The 17,706-nt window shown below is 53.7% G+C and overlaps 1 long non-coding RNA gene across 3 annotated transcripts in view; it reads left to right on the top strand.

Annotated features, from left to right (window-relative positions):
* LOC119845446 overlaps nucleotides 1-17,706 on the top strand; it is a 60,215-nt gene that overhangs the window by 35,325 nt on the left and 7,184 nt on the right. Inside the window, exon 2 of one of the 3 annotated variants that reach the window (XR_005289593.2) lies at nucleotides 6,071-6,218. The exons of 1 other annotated variant lie outside the window; for it this stretch is intronic. This is a non-coding gene — a long non-coding RNA (uncharacterized LOC119845446). Of the gene's footprint in view, nucleotides 1-6,070; nucleotides 6,219-7,749; nucleotides 7,848-17,706 lie in introns of those variants that run through there. One more of the 3 variants, XR_006278271.1, reaches the window with a different exon arrangement.

Below are 17,706 nucleotides of genomic sequence, written 5' to 3'. Positions count from 1 at the left end.
AGGAAACAAAACAAGCACAGTTTATGTAGGACCTATGCAAACACATTGTTTTGGCTCCCCCTGCTGGTTTGTTTAGCAACAGTCAGCTAGCCAACATTAAGCCTGGGTCTCCCTTGTCCTGCACCTTGTGTCATGGCTGACCACTATGCAGTGGGGAGTGAGCCCGTTGCCAGTGCTGAGCGGAGGCAATTGGCGATGCAAGGCAGTGAACAGAAAATCCAGGAATGAATGATCACGTTTCTGCTGCTTCACTTCCCCTTTAATATGCTTCAGCATCTTTGGAAAGGAAAAGTAGTCCCCCCTCTCCTGCCCTGCTGCCCTGAGACAGCACAGGCCCTTGCTGTGATTCACCGAAGGGTTTCGTGGCCAGAAGGTACAAAATAGCCCCCAGCAGAGGAGCCAGAGACACTTGCCAAAGTGCCAGTGAATCCAGACGACCTTTCAGCTCATTTATCAAAGCTCCTGCTGTCATCCCTTGCAGTCTGCGAGACAGTGATCGATCGCCGGGAGAGGCCGGGCGGCAGGAGCCAGAGCAGGGGGTGGGCCAGTCCTGCTCCTCCTAAATGGTGTGGAGCCAATGTTGCGTCGGATGGAGGAGAAGCACTAACTAAAGCCAAGAGCAGTGCAGCAGGTTCCCCAAATACAGCTCTGCAGCACGTCTGCACTCCTGGGCCCTTACTAGCTCCCCCTCCGTCCTGATGCTAGGGTTGCCAACTTTCTAATTGCAGAAAACCAAACACCCTTGCACCGCCCCACCCATTGCCCACTGCTGCACCCCTTCCATGAGGCCTCGCCCCTGCCCTGCCCCTTCCCGAGGCCCCGCACCCCGCTCACTCCATCCCCCCTCCCTCCGTCGCTTGCTCTCCCCCACCCATGCTCACGTGCTCATTGGCCCAAACAGGCGTATTTATTGTTTTGACAGTTGTATTATGCTAAGTTCAGGTTTTATTTGTTACAGGACGGTAGAGCTGGCAGCAAAATAATCAAAAAGGGCAATTTTTTAAAAAATGAAATTTCACAAAGGTTTTCATGATTCTTTCCCTCCCCTCTTCCCATTTTTCATAACCAGCTCCATGTTTTTTGTTCACTGTTATTGTAATTTTATGTGTGGAATTAGGACCACACATTATCACAGCTGCAATGGGTCCATTAAAGGCCACTCCTGAAGCCCAAATACAAATCCATAGAGCACAACCACAGAAATGCACACCTGTCCAGATACCTATATAATTAAATCTGTAGAAACTGACTCCCACACCTACATGCGAATACACACGTGTATTCATGTGTACACATCTAGCATGCACTAACACATATACGTCCACATTATTTATTATTACAATTGTTGTTTAGTGCCTAGAGACCCCAACTAAGATCCGGGCTCCAGGGTGGTCGGTGCTGGACATACACATAAAAAGAGAGAGTCTGCACCAAAGAGTTTATAATGTAGCTAGACAAAGGTGGGGAGAAATGTATGATACATTGGCTAGTCAAAATTATTTTAAGAAATAATACATTTCTCTTAGAGTTCCCTTCTCTTTTAAAAACTTGTTATGAAATGAATACACACATATTTTATGTCATCAATTTTTTTGTGCGTGAGCCAGCAAAAGAAATAGAAGTCAAAGCATTAGGGTGCAAATTTTATTCACACAGGTAAACACACATGTGGCAGTACCCACACCTCCCTACACAAAGACACATAGTCTCTTACACACATACAATGCCTGCATGCACACACTTGCCCACACAGAAACACTTTTTTATACACTTTTTCAGGGGCTGCCTAAATCACCCAGCCAGGAAGGGAGGAGGGTGGGCTGGAGGGGAAAAGATGGGGGTGGAGGAGAGAGGTTGGGGAGGGAAAGAGGCCACGGACGAAAGCAGGGTAGGGGTGAAAGGGGGCAGTGAAGGGGAGAGGTGGGGGTAGGTGGGGTATGTGGAGTGGTTGGGGATGCAGGGGGAGGCAGAAGGCTACAGGTGCATGAGAATGCAGGGGGCATACGGGTGTATAGAGACATAATGGGGGTGCAGCAGTGTATGGCGGTGGGGGGGTGAGGGACATGGAGATGGCAGCTCTGGGAGGTGGAGAGGATGGGTGGGAGAGTGCTATAAGGGGTACAGGGCTGGGATGGGTAGGTGATGGAGCAGGAAGGGATGGGACAGGGAAGGGATGCAGTGAGGTGGAGGGAGATGCACCCCATTCCCAGCACTTGGATACACACACCTCCAACTCCTGGGTGCAATGGTGGGGCAACAGCGGGAGAGGCCTGTGCCCGGCGACCCCTCAACAGCCACCGGCTGAGTGCTCGAGTGGGGCTAGTTCCTCCCCTGCCCTGACCCAGCCAATGGGAGCTGTGCCTGAAGGTGGGGGCCGGGCAGTATGTGGACACCCCCCTGGTAGCCCCTAAGGCAGGGAGCCAGACATGCCGGCTGCTCCCCGACCCAGGAGCCACGGTCTGCGGCGCGGTGGCTACCAGGGAGCCTGCTAGCCCCACTGCAGCGCCACACGAACTGGACGTTCAACACGATGCTGACTGGAGCCACCTGGATCCCTTTCGGACCAGGTGTTCCAGTCCAAAACCGGACACCTGGTCATCCTACCTGACACCCAGCCCCCTGGGCCCTCACCCAGCTCTGCCAGTGCCCCTCACTCCTGACCCAGAGCCCTACCTACCCCTCCCCTCCAGCTCTCCCAGATCCCGACAGTCTGTCCTTCAGCCATCCCTGCCCCTCCCACGGCTCTGCGAGTGCCCTTTAATCCAGACACTCAGCCCTCCATGGGCCCCCCACAGCTGTGCCAGTGCCCCTCAGTCCTGACCCACAGCCCCCCAGACCCTCACCAGCTCCCCCTTCGTCCTGACCCACTGCCTCCCAGGCCCTCACCTAGCTCTGACAGTGCCCCTCGGTCCTGACGCACAGCCCCCAGGCCCTCACCAGCTCCCGCTCTGTCCTGACCCAGAACCCTACCTCCCCCTCCCCCCAGCTCTGCCAACGCATCTCAATCCCGACCTGCAGCCTCCCTGCTATTCCAGTCCTGGCCCCCCCCCCGCAGCTCTGACCATGCCCCTCAATCCTGACCCACACACCCGCCCTCCCCCCGCTATTCCAGTGCTGAGTTTAACATGAGCACGTCTGTCTGTCCTACAAGTTGTACGGTGGTTTTGCAATGGAGACAAATTCCCATCAGGGACTAGAAGAAGCCTGCTGGATCCTTTCCCACTGTGAGTTAGCCAGCATACCCAGTCCAGATCTGGGGAGGGATACAGCTGGTGAGTCCACCCACTGGGCTGTCTAGTCCTGGGATGCAGGTTTTCAGACTATTAACTTGTCACAGACAGACCAAAGTCCTGATTCTGCAGAGCCAGACCCCCACTGGTGCAATAAACAGAGCTGGCTGGGCTTATCCACCACCGGTACACCCCGGTCAATGTTGATGGCCAGGAGGAACAACCTCGGTCACCAGCAGGACAGTACAGGGGATAGCGCCTCAGTGTCCCCAATATGGTCTCTGCTCAGTTAGGATTTACAAATACAAAGAGCTGACTAGAGTATATATCTCTCCCTTGCAGAGGTAGTAGATGGTGTCTGGTGACCCGGTCTACGCCAAGGAGGGGGTTGGGTTTGTAAACCAACCAGAAGTATGTTTCAGACAGGGGATGGGTAGGAGTGTTTGGGTGTAACACTGTCTTGGGGGTCATACTAGAAAAAACAAAAGGGGTGGTACTCTCTCAAGCTCCACCCACAACCCAGGCTCTACCAACATCTCAAGCTCTGCTGACTTGTCGCTCCAGAATGGGATGCCACTCAATAGATTGTGCGGATTGCCATAATGCTAGGTTCACCACTTCTCTTCCTTGTATGCTTTGATCAGCAGCGAAACATTTACATTTTCATAATTAGACTTCACAGTCACTGCCCCATTGAGATGAATAGGGGAAGTTCACACTTTCGTTGGAGCTATTGGTTCAGGCTGTCTGCAAACTCAGGCAAGCATCACTGAATTCCATTATACCAAGTTCCAGTTCTGCAGAATTTATGTGCAACTGGAAGCAAACAGAGACTTAATATTTGTAATGGTTTAATATTTGAAGGTTTAAACTGCAGAGCACAAGCTGTCTGCTCCCAGAGGAAAGCACTGGCTCACTGAAACACCGCAAACCAGCCCGGTCCAACTCTGGCCTGCCCCAGCCAGCCAACATGTATCAGAACAAGCATGGTGAAAGCCAACTTTGAACCTCCTTTTAACAGGTTCTCAAACACCCCTCCCTTTAAACAGGGAACTGGACCTTTCCTAGCTATATCTGCATCCGCAGGTGGGGACAGAGAATGGAATGAGAGGCAGCCTAGGAGATTCTTGCAAGATAAGTTTGAGTCGTGGCTGGTGCCCCTCAAGCTGTGACACCAGCCTGATTTTTTTTTTTTTTTTTTTACTGAAAGGCTTCCCTGGGCACAGAGCAGCCTCCAGGCAACTGAAGCAGCCCAAGAAAGGCTGACAAAGGTGGAGTGTGCACCCATGTGTGCATTGTACACTGGATTAGCCGTCCATTGCTTTAACCACTCAACCACCTTGCCACACAAAAGGGGCCATTTGGCTACTAAGCAGGGACTCTGCGTGGCCGTGCAGTGGGGAGGGTGGGGGGACACATCTGTGTGCAAAGCCAAGTGTGTGAGGACCAGATTCAGACCTCGCAGCCGCCAGGCCCTGCTCCTGAACGGTTGCTATGGAAACACACTGGGGGTTGCCTAGGGCCCCAAGGTCTGTGCTGAACTCTCCATTGTGCTGTCACGCTGGAAGGTTTGAGCATCAGGGAGATTGGACCTGGCTGGGCGACTCCTAGGACAGGATTATACAGGCCAATGGCACAGGAGGAGCCTCTTTCCTGGGCTGGCATTTGTTGATTGTGGCTGGGTTTATTGTCTAGGCCATAAAACAGAAACTTCCCCAAGGTCGTGTAGTGGTTTAGTGCAAGGTAAAACCTAGGCTTTGTCTACACTGGCACTTTTGTCACTAAACCTTTTGTCACTCAGGAATGTGAAAAACACACACACACAACCCCATACGACAAAAGTTTTAGCGACGAAAAGCGCAGTATAGACAGCACTTCGTTGGCGAGAGCCGTTAGAGGTGGTTTAATTTTGCCGCCGGGAGAGAGCGGACAAACAGCGTTCCTTACAATGGCATGGCTGCAGTGGCACAGCAACGCCGTTGTAAGGTGCGCAGTGTAGACATAGCCTAAGGAACTTAAAGAGCCACTGTGGAGCACAGCCGGTGACCAGAGTAATATACTAGCTGCTAGTGTAAAGAGAGCTGGCACCTGGCAGGCAAGCACCAATGTGAACAGCTGGGCACACGCATGCACTGAGATGCACATCAGCGCACCTCCATACACTAACACACAAGCACCACGGACACATGTGTACTGCACATACATGCACACACACATATGTAAGCAATATGCCCCTGGGCATGCATATACTGTGCCCTCTCCAGTTTGACTATGCGCACTGGCACAGTTCTGCTTTCATAGAATCATAGGGTCAGAAGGGACCACAAGGGTCATGTAGTCTAACCGCCGAGGGCTTTGGTTTATCCCAGGTTCCTGGATTTATTCCTGTCCACATTGGGGTGAGTCACTGAGGACCTGATCCTGTACTTCTTGCACACACAAGATTCCCACCAAGAGGCCTTTGCCTTGCTGTGCTTCAGTTTCCCCATCAATAAAGGGCCCACTGACACCATCTGGAAAGCAGAAAAACTCAGATCCAGGTCTGGCACATCTGCTTTCCTCCCTGCTAGCGGTTGCTTGTCAGACAATTTCTTCCATTAGGGTTGGACCAGATGACCTCCTGAGGTCTCTTCCAACCCTAATTTTCTATGATTCTTGGTGGGTGGTTGCTGGATATTGCACTTGCTGAAAGGCCAAGGCAGAGAGTGGTTTTAGTTCCTCCAAGGGAGGTGTGACACTGACATGCTGCTCCAGGCAGCGATTCAGCCCCTGGGTTAATCATTGACTCCTCCCTTCTCTCTTCTCCCTCTCACGCCTGAGCTCACTTTTATTCCTGCCAGGAGAGCCTCTGCTCGCTTCCCACTGGTTTATTTCCGTCTGACCGGATGGCAGATGCAGCATTCAAGGACTTCAGAACCTTTGATTTAATTGCTCAAAAAGTAACATCAAAGCACATGGGCAGCTCTGCCTGAAAGCGGGAAAGTCTGGGTGAGTTGGTTATTTTTGTCTGCTTGGCCCAGGCCTGTGTTTTGGGAGTGTTACACTAGCACAGGGCAGGGATGGGTCCCAGCACTGTATTCAGTCACCTTGACCACAGGGACATGCTTGCTGCTCATATGCCTGGCCTAAATTTCTCTCTGCACCTCCCACTCTAACCCTAATCCCCCCAAGACTGCCTGGATCTCATTGTTTCCAGCCCAAGTAGCAGTGGCTGGTTGTTTTCTTGCTGTTTGTTAATTGCAGGGTGTCAGGCATGTGCTAGGCTGAACAGGCAGGGAGGGGCCTTTTGTTTCATGGAGTCCCCCCTCCTCTCAGATCTCTGTCCTGGGCGAGGTTTGGATTCCTTCTGGTGCCAGCCAAGGGGCTCTGTATTCGACAACTTTGCTCAATGCTAAGAAATTCTGGGAAATTTCATTTCACTTCCCCTGCCAGAATTCCCCCGAGAGGGGATACTTCCCCACTCCCCCTCCTAGTGCCGAGCTCCGTGGCAGTTGAGAGGACTCACAGGATTGGGCCCCGACCTGATGTGTGGCGTGGCTGCCGGATGTTAAACAGCAGCTGCCACGTTCACCAGCCGGAAGGAGCTGGAGGTAGCATGCCCTGTAGGGCTGCCAGGGAGGGGGGTCATTGTCCAGAGAGGGATCAGGCCACACCAAAAGCCAAGCACCTGGGATTAAACATTCTCTATCACATCAATGGCACCTCCATCCGTCCCATCCTCCTGCATCCCTGCCCAGACAACTGGCTCTGTGTGGCTGAGACCCTACCTGGGAAGTGCCACCTGGCGCTTATATCTGCAAAGCAAGAAGAGGGGAGAGATTTCTCCTGGAAACCCTTGGCACCTCCCCCAGGCAGCTGGGTGTGCCTGGCATAAAGAGCAGGAAGAGTTCCTGCCCTCTTCCAGGCACTGTCTGTCTCTTGCTATGTAACACCTCTGAGCAGAGAAGACATAGGACAAAAGGGTCTCACAGCAATAGCTTTAAAGGCCCCGCACTCACCAAGAAATAGCAGCAGGCAGTTCCTCTTCCTGCTCTTCCTTTGTTTTGTGACTAGAAAATCGCTGCTCTCTTTGCCGTATTTGATTATTAATGTATTCATTATGTGATTGTTGGAGCTAGCTGAGCAGCAGTCCAGTCCAGTCCAGTCCAGTAGCTCTCTGGCAAAGTAAAGTAAGTTTCTAGCCAAAGTAGGCTAGTGATTAAACAAGAGGCTGTGAGCCAGGACTCCTGGGTTCTACTCCTAGTTCTACAACTAACTGCCTGTATAACGTTTGGCAAATCAAATCCCCCTCTCTGCGTCTCAAATTTCCTTCTTTTGGGGTCATTCACTTACCAGCCTCAAAGGGAGGTTCAAGGCTTAATCCACTGCTGTTTTCAAGTTACTTTGAGATCTCTGCAGCCAAGTATTGTTATTTTAATGGCATCACTAGTTACTGACCTTCTCTTTTCTCCTCTATGAGTAACTTGTGCTCAGCCAGCCGGTCTCTCTCCCTCCCTGGCAACCTGCTCTGTGTACACTGTTCAAAGTGAAAGCAATTCCCACTTTGCTTCTGATTTGATCCCAAGCGACTGTTTCCCCAGCCCAGGCTCCAGCCGCTGATGCTGAGGGATTTGCAGGGTAAGGGATGGAAAATCACCTTCAAATAATATTTGCTAAACTGAGTAGACAGGGAGGGAAAGGACTGACTTGGGTCACCTCTGGCTGCATGATGCAGTTTCACTGCAAAACTGACCTCACAAACCCTATAGGGTTCCTCTGCCAAATTCAGAATCTGCCAACCAAAGAGGGTCAGATTTTGTGCTCAGGTACACCCATTTAGATCAGGACTATCTGCACTAAGACAATTAGCAACACTGCAGTAAAACTGGTATGAGAGCAGCAGTATTACCAACCTCAAGAGATCAAAAATCAGGAGGCAGACCCCCCAAAATCATGAGATTGACCCAAAAAACCATGAGGGTTTTTTTTTAATCAAATCTTTTTTTTTTTCAGCCTGTCCTTTGACTTTATCAATCCCCTCTTTATTCCTGTGCCAATGTTCAGGAGAGAAGTTCAGGCTGAAAGGGCAACCTTTAAAGCGCACAGAAATGCACGTCTCTTCCTGGCTGGTCTGGTGGAGACTCCACATCCCTTGTCCTCAACCCCGAGATAGGGGAACTGCCAGCTATTCCTTCACTTCTTGCCTTCTCCCTGCCCTGGGACATAATGGCCCCACTTCCCTGACTCCCCATTCTTCTGCCTGGATCCCACAGCACCACTTCCTCAACTCTCCTCCCCCGCCTTCTGCTGCCCCAGACCCTCTCTCTGCTCTGGGGCCACATGTGAAGGCATGGTCCAGTGGCAGGCCCAGAGGCTCTCACGCAGAGCTCTGCCCAGCCCTGAAAAGCACCAGATCAGAGGAGATCACGACAGCTCCTCCTGCAGTCGTCAAAATCCTGTCACTCGAGATCAGCTCGAAAGAGTTGGTGTGATGCTTGTGATGCTCGCACACTGCCTTTTCCCCTGTCCCTTCCCCACCAGCACCCAAGCTGGGGGAGCTGCCATCTGATCCCTCCATCGTCCACTCATCACTGTCATTTGCACCCCCTCAGCCTTCCCTGTCCCCTTATCCCCCCACATCAGCCTCCTGCTATACCCCCACATATCTCTGCACCCCCTTGTCCCCACACAAACTCCTGGCCTCATCGGCACAACTTCCCACCCCCCTCAGCTTTCCCCCTGCCCAGGACCGGCTCTAGGCACCAGCAAAGCAAGCACATGTTTGGGGCAGCACAATTCCAGGGGCGGCTTTCCGGCCATCCTTGGGCAGTTGCGCTCTCGGAGCTTGGGGCAGCACATTTTGTGCTTGGGGCGGCAAAACACCTAGAGCCTCCCCCTGCCCCTTATACCCCCATCTGCCTCCCTCCTGCTCCCATGCACCTCTTCATACCCCAAGCCTCCCCTTGTTCCACCACATCCCCTAAGCTTCCCCCTTGTCCCCATCCCTCTGCACCCCCATCCCTCTGCACCCCCCTCAGCCTCCTCCTTGCTCCCCCATCCCTTGCACCCTTCTTGGCCTCTCCCCGTTCCCCTCCCCCTATTGCCTGCACCCCCTAAATCTGCCCCCATGCTGCCCCTCACTCTCCCGTCACTCTCCCCATCCCCTTTTCACAGGGTCTCTCCTGCTCCCCACAGTCCCTGGATCCCACCAGCCCCGACCCATTGAGTGACAGCTATTTGGTCTCTGAGCATGGTGTCAATCTCACTGAAACCAGCAGGAGGCAGCAGCCGTCTTTGCTAAGGGCAGGCACGTTCCCGATGGGTCTAGACTGTGGGGAAATGGCCGCCGACGTGCTGGTAATGGGAGATGGTGGCCATTTTGAATAAGGGAAGAATTGTGAGTTGGGGCCTTTCATTATGTTTTCATGAGACAGGTTAAGTCCCCCTGCTCCAAATCACTAGAGTTGTGGTCAGATTGCGGGAGTCGGCCAGACTGGATCAGAATCTGGCCCCGGGGTTCCGGGACAGACCTTGGATCATTGGGGCCCGATTCTCCATTGCCCCGCGCCTTGCAGGGTGAATTGCACCAGCTGGCGCAGCGTGTGAAATGCTGCCCTCATCGGAAGGGTGGCAGCCTTTTGCACTGGCGTAATGGCAACAGGAGGTGTAGAGCGACAGAGGGTTGGGCAGCAGCAGGCCTCAGTGTGATGTTTATTTTATTCCCTGCGTCCTAGAAGCAGAGCATGAAAGCCTCCCAAGCAAGGACTGTCATTCTTCCTATAGTGCAGCCCTGCCGGGCGGTTGGAGGTGCATGCTACAGAGGTTGTTGTTGTCTTTAATGTAATTTCCTTTGAAAAACAAGGGTGTAAATTAAAGGGGAAATCTGAGGCTGTGTCATCTCCCCAGTGATAAGGAAAAGGGAACATAGGTTGCCAGCTGGCAGAGAGGCAGATGCAGCCTGCAGCCACTTGCTGAAATATTGTCATGCTAGGACAACAGCTGCTTATCTCTGCAGCATTTAAAGGGACAGTGACAAGAAAGAAAAAATAAAGCAAGCTGAGAGAGGGTGCTACACAAGGGTGATGCTGCAGGGACGAGGAGGGTCGGTAGGGAGTGACCAGGCTGTATGGAGCGGACTGTATGGAGGTGGCTGTATGCAGGGGACTGGCTTCCTGCCTTTGGAAGGGCAACGGATGTGGCTGGGAAGACATGCTCAGGGTTGCAAGATCGGGTGTTTGAAACGGCTGTGGCTTTTCGTTGGCACCGTTTCTCTACAATACAAACAGGCAGTTTTGTCATCACCTGCTTTGGGCATGCAGAACCCAGACCTTGCCCCCAGTAGCAGAGAAGATGTCTTGGGGAAACTGAGAAACATTTCACAAAGGGCCATACTTTGAGTTAGCAAGTTACAGAGGCTGCATCAAAGCCAACTGCCACCCTCTGTGGTTACTTTCACCACACTAACAGCGAGAGGACCCACTGCATTAGGTGCTATACATACACCAAGTGAGTGACAATCCCTGCGCCACAGAGCTTACAGTCTAAATAGACAAGGCAGAAGTATTATCCCCACAGGGAACTGTGGCAGAGATTAAGTGACTTGGCCAAGGTCACACAGGGGTGCGGAAGAAGTCAGTGGCAGCACCAGGACCTGAACCCAGCATTGCTGAGTCCCAGTTCAGTACCTTAACCACAGGATCGTCCCTGTCTGCACACTGAGTTACCTGACTCTGCAAGTACAGCTGGTAGTAATGGAGAAGAATGGCTATACAAGTATCTCCTGGCTATTGTGTCTGTCTATGAGTGTCCTCTTGTGCCAGTCTTCAGTTAGGATCAAGTCATTTTATACCAGAAACGGAGCAATAACCAGTTCTGAGCAGATTCTATGTAGAGAAAAAGCGATATTTGGGTGTATATTGTAATCAGCAGTTCAATCCGTGACAGCCCAGGCCGGAGTCGAGAGCACAGGCCGGAGTCGAGAGCACCACGGGGTCTCTCTCTGGCCAGCAGCCTCAATAATGAATCCCCTTTAGAGATGTTATAGCCGAGTGCTGGCTCTTCTCTGCCTCTGGAGGGAAATTACATCCATCTTGTAAAGCAGAAGGTTTTGCTCCCCAAATGTCGTGGCTTGGGGAGTTTCTTGAGTCTTGTTGATCTGTAAAGGCAGTTTTGGAAGGAGACTGAGGGTATGTCTACACTCCAAGTGCTCCGCTGAGGCTACTCCGCTGTAGCGTAGACACTTACTACAGTGACAGAAGGGGGTTTTCCTTTCGCTGCAGTAAATCCACCCCCTCCATAGGCAGTAGCCAGGTTGATAGAAGAATTCTTCTGCCAGCCCAACTGTGTCTCCAGTTTGAGGAACCTGGACGGGATGGGGCTGTGCTTTGGGGTTCAGGGCTGGTCTACATTTTTCACAGCTCTGAGCAATGTAGCTAGGTCGACCTATGTTTTAGGTGTAGACCAGGCCTGAGCCCCAATGCACAGCTCCATCCAGTCCAGGTGCCTTTCATGAGTGAGTCCATGGCTCTGCTCCTTCTCTGCTCCACTCCTCATCTGATAGCACAGTGACAGCAGGCTGTCAGGGCGCTTTGGGACCACTGTGGGCAGCCTGTCTGGAGTGAGCGATGGGTCCTGAGGGGCCCAACCCTGCCTGCCCTGCCCTGCCCTGCCCTGCCCTTAGGACTCTGAAAATTTTGGGGGGCATGAGTGATGCCCTTGAATTCCTATAGCACCTAAGAGCCCCTACCAGAAGAGGGTCCCTTTGTGCTGGGCACACACACACAGTCATAGCAGTGCAGGGCAGGAAGGGACCTTGAGAGGTCATCCCTGCACAGAGGCAGGACCAGGTAAACCTAGACCATCTCTGACAGGACTTTGTCCAACCTGTTCTTAAAACCCTCCAAGGATGGGTTAGTTCAACCTCCCTGGGGAACCTGCTCCTGTGCTGACCTAGCCTCAAAGTTAGACCGTTTTTCCTAACCTCGAATCCGAATCTCCCTTGGTACAAACCTAGCCGATTCCTTCTTGTCCTAGAAGAATGTAGAACCCAGTGACAGACAGCAAACAGGCCATTGTCAGAGCTGCTTATTTGCACACCCTGCCAGCCTCCCCTCAGATAACAGCCCTGCCCCCTCCTATGCCCTAAGTCCAACTACCAATGCCCCTGGTCAGCCAGTGCTCATCCACTTCCCGTCCCACCTCCCCAGGCCCCACAGTAGAGGAGTGAGCCTGGCTCTCGGTGGGGACAGTCAACTGCTTCATTCCACAATTTCAGCTCAGCATTAGTGGCACAAAGCTGCTGAGCAACCCAGCCAGCCAGTGTGCTGAGCCCAGGGCCCAAGGACAGCCCTGCAGTCACAAAGCAGCTTGCCAGCCCATTGCCCGTGTAGCAAAGCCCTGTGCCCAGCGCAGCTATCACGAGGAACCTGACAATAGCAAAGCAGGGGCTGCATCAGTCTGACTGCCCATGTAAGTGTGGAGCTAGGTTCACCCTGACTGCAGATGATCGATCTAACCTTCAGCATGATGAGCATCTGCCTGGGGCAGCAGGGCTGGGGATGGTAAATTAATGAGTCTGCCATCTTTATCTGTTTCACCATCTGTTCTGCTCTAAGAGGGCTCATTTTCTTTCATGCTACCACTGGGTAATTACCAGCATGGCGCTGATGGTGCCCCTTATCTTAATGAAGTGAGCATCCTCTCCAGACACTCTGCAAAGGAGCCCATGGGGCCGGTTCCAGCTCCCTACCCCCACAGGCTCATTGCATGGGCACTAAAGAAGGAGACACCTTGGGACTGGATGCGGGGCTGGCAGGGTATTGCATGAATCTTTGTTCCTAAGACACTCATGCATGCAGAGATGTCCTTGTGCTCTTCAGAACAGAGCAGTTATCACTTAATGCCACTGACAATGAGGATGGAGGGATGGAGTTGGCCATGTTCCCCTGGAGACACCTAGGTACATTGACGGAAATGCCACAAGGGCCCTGCAGAGACTGGAGAATTAAAGACAGTCCTTTTATATGAGGCTGTTGTGCAGTGTCCCATAAGTTCCACTAGGGCACAGGAAGGCAATGTTGCCAATTCACCTGACGCTATCACAAGTCTTGTGATATCTGATTTCTTTCTTAAAGCCTCACCTCCTGGAGTCATGTGATTACACGAGACGCTTAGCTTTCATTTTTTTAAAAAGGAAGTTTCTAGCTCCTATGTTGGTGGAGAAAATCTTGAAAACGTGACACGAGTGAGTCCGCAAAGCTCCAAAACCAGATGGCAAAGAATTACTATGTAATCCAAGCTCATGCTTGTGATTTGGGAACTTGTGGGGCTGATGGTACCAGGAAGACCATTTTCCAACAGTCTCTTGGACATGCCCGAAACAAACCACCTCCCTGAAATGATTTTTAAAGACAATGGAGAACGAGCAGTGAGCTGCCCTGGCAGCTCTAGACACTGACTGTCCTGCTTGGAGAATGGCCCCTTCTCACTCAGCAGAGCTGCCCCCCATGCATGTCCCGAGGCAGCATGTCAGGGACCAATGTTGGTGTTCACAGCTTTCATCCCCATTCCCCTCTGGGGGACGGAGCTGGATTGGGGGTGTGACTTGCCCGCTCTCAGCAGCGTTCTGTCCCAAGGCCCGGTAGCAGGACCTTTGGGGAAGGTTCTGCAGTTGCACAGGCAGTTACACAGCTGCGAGCTCTGCACGTACGAAGCTGCCTGCGCCCCATGGGTATGTGCGTGGGGCGACTAGTCCGTGCCGCTGCTGCTGTCGCCTGTCCACTATTTTTAGCCTGCCTGCTCACGAGCTGGGAGTCACATGCCGAGCTCGTCGTGTCAACCAAGCCTTAGAGAAACATTTGGCCCCATGTGAGTCTAGTGGCAGGTCTAAATATAGCACTTCATAGCACAGGAGATGGAAAGTTTGGAGCATTAAGGCCTGGTGCATGGTTAGCAGTCAGCCTCATCGTCTGCCCTCTCGCAATCTCCCTGATGCTACAGGGGGCTGCTAAGAAGAGGGATTTAAAGGAGGAAAGCAAAGTTACTTGGCATGAGGTGGTTGCAGACTCCCCTCCATTATCAAGGTCCAGCACCCAATACCCGATCAGAGCCAGCTTCCAAAAAGCAACCACACAAAGGATCCGATGTTGTGAAACTGACAGTGGGTTTGGACCATGTGGGCTGCTGCTATCCCATAAAGACCTTGTGCTGTGTTATTTCCTACAGATGCCCTTTAGTACTTGGCAGTGTAGGTGAGTAGATCTTGCCCTCAGTCCCTGCAGCTGTAACATGGGGAGAGGAGCACTGCCTCACCTTATGTCGGTACTGGGAGACTCTAATTCAGGAATGTTTATGTGGTGCTTTGAGATCCTCAGATTGGAGGGGACTGGATACCTTTCTTATGCACCAGCAGCTCTGACTGGTCCTGGTCACATTGAGAAATTTCCCCCCATTTCCCAAATAGTCGTTTGTGCTCAAGAACCTCTGACTTTACAGTTTTGGGTCTGGGTGAAGGCTGGCTCCTTGCACTCTCTCTGGTAGCCACCACGCAACTTGGCCCTGCAACACTGTCCCCTTTCAGCATGCCCACTGGCTGGGTCATGTTCTGTGTTCCAGGACGGAGCCAGACAGCAGCATCGCCGGCAATCAGAACCGGAAAGGAAAGGAACACGCCCTCCTGTGGGCTGTGGCGCTTTGGTCTGGTTTCAGTTGTTGGGTGTAGTGTGCGGGGGCTGGAGGGGGTGGTGGCCGGTGATATACAGGAGGTACGACTGGATGATCTGGTGCCTTTCGGGCATTAAACTGTGTGACTCTGTGGGTACATCTACACTGAGATGAGACACCCACGGAGGGCCCAGGCCAGCTGACTGGGGCTAAGGGGCTGGTTAATTGCAGTGTAGACGTGCTTGGACTGGAGCCTAGGCTCTAGGACCCTGAGAGAGGGGAGGGCCCCAGAGCTTGAACTGCAGCCTGAGCCTGAACAGCAACACCACAGTGAAACAGACCCTTGGTCTGAGCCCCGTTAGCCTGAATCAGCTGGCACAGGCCAGCCACGGTATCTAATCGCAGTGTAGACATGCCCTCAGACTCCTCACCTGGAGAATGGGAAGGGCAACATCGGGCAGACCAGTGAGTCTGGCTGGCTCTGATTGGCTCTGTTACTGTTATTGGTGCAGGAAGCCAGAATAACACAGACCCCGTCTCTCCTTTCCCTAGACGTTGGGCATATGACATAAAGGCCTGTCCTACTGTGCCATATTGCTCGGGGCGCTTGCATTTGGGAAGATTAATGCTGTTGTGCAGAAAAGCTGATGCTGATATTTCCATCCCTGGCCCGGGGAGCAGAGGCCAGCACCCGCTGCCCAGAAAGCACTCAGTGCACAGGGCTGGCTCTAGGTTTTTTGCCGTCCCAAGCTCAGGTGGGGCTGGGGCTCACGGATGGCACTGGAAGTGGAGGGACTGATGTCACCTTCTCCCAGCACATGCAGGGGCTTTCCCCCTCCCCTGCCCGGCCGCGCAGAGAAGCCCCGATATAAGGGGTGGCACAAGGCAGCGCAGCAGCCGGTGCGCAGATGAGGTGGCGCAGTCCCGGCTCCCTGGCAGGACTCGCCCTCTCCTCCCCAGGTAGCGGCTGGGCCCTGGCAGCTCAGCATCCCGGGGCTGGGGCTTCCCCTTCCTGCTACAGCCGGGGGCACAGCGCCCTCGCCCCATCTAAGTGGCGCAGCTCCGAGAGCGCAACTGCCCTGAAAGAAAGGGTGGCCGGAATACCGCCCCGGCAATGTGCCGCCCCAAGCACGCACCTGCTTTGCTGGTGCCTAGAGCCGGTCCTGGCAGTGAATTAGCAGCCTGATGCTCTTCAACAGGGGGGCCGTGAAGGCAGTGAGCTGGTAGTGCATCTCCCTGTGATTAGCTCTGTCTAGAGGAGTTTTGAGCCCCACGTTGTTATTTGTCTGGTGAGGTGTCTAGATACCCCCATTAGGAATCAGGGCCCCATTGTGCTCGACACCACACACACATAAGGAAACAATGCGCAATGCGCCGGGCCTCCCTCTGGATTTCATTTAACACCCAGGATGCTGGGGCGCTGTGAGTTCGGGGCTTGCTGACCCAGCCTGTGCCCATGCATGAGGCTGTCACGGTAAGACTGGGCTGTGATCATTTTCAGGGGTGCTGCGGTTATCTGAATGGATTATGGGGATGGGGAACCAGGGCGGCGCCAGACTCTTCCCAGTGGTGGGGCTGAGGTGGGCTAGAGAGAAAACTGGGGGCGGGGCCTGCACTATACATCTCGTGGGCACACATACAGAAACACTGAGGCTCGCTTGTCCCCGACACAGGGTCCGGGAGGAGCAAGAGGGCTCTGACCCCTCACTGCCTCTTAGTGGAAAGGGCCCTGGAGCCACCCTGGGCTTGAGGTCAGCCCCGCACCCCTCACATTGCCCACCGCACCGCGGCATAGCTCTGCTCAGCGCCTGGCGAGCCCGCCACTAGCAGCCCGCAGACAGCCACAGTGGCAGGACCAGACCCTTTGCAGGGTCCACTGGTGCCTGCCTGCCCGGCTCACAGCAGCAGCATCCCCTGCACTCCCAACTTGGCTGCGGACCCCCCTCCCTCTGCCACCCCCATGGCGTGCAGTGCCCCACACCAGGCTGCACATTACCGCTTCACCGTGTGTCAGTCCCCTCCTTGCATGGTCCGGGACTTCTCCCCCACCCACACTTCCTCTGGACTGGGCTCTTTGCCCCTCATCCATGCCCCGCTTCCTCTAACCATGCCCCCTTTAACCTGTTGGTAATCCCCCCCTCCCCAATGCAGCCTCCCCCCTCTGTGATCCCTTCCCCAAGCATGTTCCTCTTCCCTTGTTCTGTGACCCCTCCTCTAATCAAGCCCCACCTTCCCCTCTGTGATCTTCCTCCCCCATGCATGCTCCCCCCGTCAGTGATCCCTCCTCCCCTATTGATGCTCCCCCTCCCCCGTCTGTGATCCCCTTCCTTAGGCACCCCTCTCTCTCTCCCTGCCTGCTTCCTCCCTTGTGTGTTGTTATTGCCATGTCCCCACCCCTTTGCATGCTCCACGTGCCACCCTTATTTCTGTGCTGCTGCTGGCGGCAGCGCTGCCTTCAGAGCTGGGAACCCGGCCAGCAGCCGCTGCTCTCGGCCCCCCGGCTCTGAAGGCAGCACCAGCAACAGCACAGAAGTAAGGGTGGTGATGCCGCACCATGCCACCCTTACTAATGCGTAACGTTTGAACTTTGCGCTGGGAGGGGTGGCTACAGGGTCCCCCCCAGCACCGCCCCTGCGGGGAACAGAAATTGACCCACTGTGGCTTCTGACCCAGTGCCCATTTGGGTGGAGCCCACTTCATGCTTGCCAAAGGGCTGGGGGTGCAGAGTTTATACTGCAGGGAGCAGTTCTAGGATCTTATATGGCATGTAAATCCGATAGGAAATAGTCATCTCTTGCCCCTTGAATGAGGGCATGGTAGAGAGAGGCCAGGCTGC

Source organism: Dermochelys coriacea, chromosome 19 (genome assembly GCF_009764565.3).
Source record: "Dermochelys coriacea isolate rDerCor1 chromosome 19, rDerCor1.pri.v4, whole genome shotgun sequence".
NCBI classification, from domain to species: domain Eukaryota; kingdom Metazoa; phylum Chordata; order Testudines; family Dermochelyidae; genus Dermochelys; species Dermochelys coriacea.
The sequence above is the reverse complement of the archived record's forward strand: the minus strand, read 5'-3'. Positions and strand labels throughout refer to the sequence as shown.